At 37.3% G+C, this 4036-nt stretch overlaps 1 pseudogene; it reads right to left on the minus strand.

Annotated features, from left to right (window-relative positions):
* Positions 1 to 534: 534 nt before the first annotated feature.
* LOC115681119 (uncharacterized) lies at positions 535 to 1794 on the minus strand (annotated as a pseudogene).
* Positions 1795 to 4036: the final 2242 nt, after the last annotated feature.

Here is a 4036-nt window from a genome sequence, read left to right on the forward strand (position 1 = left end):
GGGGGTACAATAACCTCTCTTGCTAGTTTGAGAACTACTTTCAATACTATAGTAAAGTACTTACTGATAATTTGTTCTAAATGTTGGAATCTCTTACATAAATCTCTATTCGAGTTCTTGTGACAAATCATAGATAAGAAAATCCCAACTTGTTCATCTATCCTAATATATCGACTATCTTCCAACCAACCTTTTGCCTTCATAAAATCACAAAGGTTGATAAAGACATGTCTCTCCATTCTAAAAATTTCATATACTCTATCTGAATATCCATAAAGAACCTCTCTTACTCATTCGAGTCCTGACAATACACTGTCCCTAATAGGTTCTCTCATGTGCATGGACATATTCACCATAATAGTGCACAACCAGGCTATCAGTATATAAAGTTCAAAATCATCAAAGTCTTGTTCAACTGATTTGACTGATGCTACTTGACTACTTTAACCCCCTCCATATTACCTATGCCATCACATGAAATAAAAACATAAGCACATCAGATAAGGACTCCAATAACAATCAACAATAGCCACAATTTTATCATAGTTGCATCATAAAAAAATCAAAGTCTCAAGTACATAAGTTATACAATGAAATTAAGCCAAATATAAATCCATAGCATATTTCTCAACAACTACTTAAAGAGATTCAAGAAGTCCACGCCTCCTTTCAAGTAGAGATATGATGAAAGCCTTTCTTCAAGTGGCATTAAGGCATGCCTGGTTCATAGCTTTGTTGTAAAGATCCTGCTCCAAGTTAGGCATGCCATTTAGGACGGCAACCACAACTCCTGTGGAGTAGGGGTCTACAGGTGGTGGGGCATGTGAGGTGATGGAGCCACTTGTTGATTGACCTATCCTAAATTTGATCATTTCTTGAATGGCTTTGCATGTGCCACTAACACCATATGTGTTACTCTTTCTCCTCCTCTTGGAATTTGGAGTCCAATCCAACTTGTGTTTCTCACGAACTGGGGTGGCAGTCATGTCAGGTGTAAAGACTCCCTCATTAATATGGTGTTCATTAAATTCCTCTGGACCACCTACCGCAGCAGCGGCACCACCAGCACGAACAACATTGCCTTCTCCCTCCAACATTACCAAGTCTTCTACATTTCTTGCTGCATACTCCCTAGTAGCATATGTATCACCAAACACAATACATAGCTCGAGATACTGAGGAAATCCATCATTCTTGAATTTATCCCATTCGCTATTATCCTACAATTTTCACAATAATGACATAGGTCAGCAATATAATTGAAGCTTACATCCTTAATAAAAATAAAATGACCCGAGTAAAGTAATACCTTGATCTGAGACTCTCGTACACTTGCGTCGTCTACGGTAACCTTTTTGTTTACATTATCCCATCCAAATCCAGATTGTGAAATAAGCTTCTTAAAACTACTATATTGTCTCTTCAGTTTGTTTACACTGTTCTTCAACTGAATTACACTAAAGTGGAGTCGTATTTGTTTATTGAATTCAGCATGTATGTTATTTCACCCTGCCTTGTTGTTAGTACAGGTGGTGCGATTTCCTTTTTTTACCTCTTTTACCAACAAACTTGCAAGCAGATTGGTCAAAGGCTCGGTCCACTTTGCCATAAGAACCTCTTTACTGGATGCCATTTAACCTTAACTGGTTGAGCATCAAATGAGTCATATAAGATAATGTACCAATTCAAGTGCAGAAGCTTTGATGTTAAGATCACAATAATATGTAATGATTGTTAATAAACCAAAATACACGAAGAAATTGAAAGAGAACATCCTCTTATCAGATCAAGCAAGCATATATCGCAAGCATACAAGTACATCCCATACACATCCTAAGATCACTTTTACTACTATGTTAATACATTTTATTGCATCAACTGTGTAAAAAAAAACAGAGGGACTCCCATACAAGTCAATTAAAACAGTATGTCCCACACATACTCTTTTCATGTAATGACACCACACCCCAAAGGACAATATTAGATCATAGTGTCTGATACCGAACTTCAAGGCCACTAAAGTGAGAGCACGAGTGAGAAGAGTATGTGCTAGTCCCCAAATGATCTAAGCATATGCATACTTATATAAACCAGTGACTCAACTCATACCTTTCACAGTTAAAAAGCCAAAACTTGGTAACTCCTTTAGTTGTTTGCTGTTTCCTAATATTGCCATTACCAGAGATTATCAAATTGTATAAGGAGATTTCATCATTCTGCGATTTGTTTGCAGAAACTTTTGTGGTTGTGATTTGTGCAAATCGTTTGGGTACATGCACCAATGAAGAATATAAGCAAAATAAAGAATATAACATCATTGGACTCTATGGATTTCGTTTGAATGGCCTCCATCTGTGGCACTTGCAATATGGTCACCGTAATTAACAGCTTTCTACAAAGACTAAGCTATTCTGGCAAAGCATGCAACTAATGTATAAAACAAATACAACATTGCTATTAGGATCCGTGCGGCCCCTAAATTAGGAGATAGAGCAACTTAGGAGTACAGAGCAAACAAGAACCATGAGTATCATTACCAGTTTTTTGCCAAATCATACTCGGTTGTTATGAGTTAAGAAGCAACACACAAAAACCCTCTCAAAGCAATGATGAAAACTCACAGCACCACATGCTGACCCCAAAAAAAAAATCTTTAATGCCATTAGAAAGACCAAAAATCACACGACCACGGAAACTCCCAGCCTCACACAAAGTGAGAGCACGAGTTATATGAAGAGACAAAGCCCACCAATTGTGTGGGAAAGCCGGTTACTTGGAGGCGTCGGCGGCGATGAGGAGGACGGCGTCGACGGCGGCGAGGAGGACGGAGTCCGAGTTGAAGTGGATAGCAGCGAGGAGGAGGGCATCACGGCAAGGAGTACAGCATCGACGGCGGCGAGGAGGACAGTGTAGAAGTCGAAGTCAGAGTCGCAACGAGGTGCCTAGGGTTTTTGGTCTCTCTTTCTGTTGAAGAGGTGGAGGAGAGTTCAAAGCCAGAATGTCTTCGTTGGTGGAAGTTTCTTTAGGCTGAAGAGATAGAAATTATTTTTATTTTTGTTTCAGAAATAGAAAATCAAAAAATTTAAACTTCTGATTTCTATTCTAAACGTATTTTTGGAACAAATATTTATTTCAGAAATAGAAAAATGAAATTGCGTTACCAAATGGATTTCTATTCCAAACATATTTCTGAAACAGAAAAATAGAAATAAAATAATTATCATTCGCAGCTCCTATCGCCTGTTTTGCCACAATTCATTCGCAAGCAACGTGTCCGACGCAATGTTGCACGTCATTTTGTACACACTGAAAAAGGAAAAAGTGAGGGCAGAATGTTTGGCCATAGTTGCGTGGTCCAAGTGGCTGACAACCATTGGACTTTTGCAGTCTCTCATCTTCTCCAATTTTAAAACGCTTAATCTTTGTACTTTTTTAAGTAAATAACAACAACATATTCATTTGAGGTTTTCTTGGAACTGATCGGACTCAATGAATGATTCTCCATCTCAATCTCAAATAAGAGTTGGCAATACAAACCTAGTCGATAACTTGATCGGAGAAAAGTTGGTAATCTCTCTAATTGAGGTTGATAATTTCTAAAAAAATAATTGATAAATTTTGAAAGTTAGTAAACAAGGCAAATAAAGGTGGTAACCTGATAGAAAAGTAATAAGAGAATCTTTTGTTTTTTTTTGGAAATAAGAGAAGTCGATATTTACCAAAAAAATTGAAAAACAAAATCGACGAGAGTTGGTAACGCAAACTTAATTGTTAACTTAGTTGGAAAAAAATTTGGTTATCACTCTAATTGAGGTCAATCAATACATTTAAAATATGGAAGCAATACCAACAAAAGAAGGACACTAAAAGTGCCAAAAGTTGTGTATGGTGCTCACTTTAGTATCAAAAGTTTTTGCCGGCTCACTTAAGTGCCAAATCGGAGAAAAAACGGTCACTTAAGTGTCTCCGGCGAGATTTTCCGGCCAAAAATGTTAGGTGGCAATTATAATTAAAAAATTAAAATAAGTTGCATTTT

Source organism: Syzygium oleosum, unplaced genomic scaffold (assembly GCF_021117445.2).
Source record: "Syzygium oleosum isolate NSW1041296 unplaced genomic scaffold, Sole_v2.1 Sole_v2.01, whole genome shotgun sequence".
NCBI classification, from domain to species: Eukaryota; Viridiplantae; Streptophyta; class Magnoliopsida; order Myrtales; family Myrtaceae; genus Syzygium; species Syzygium oleosum.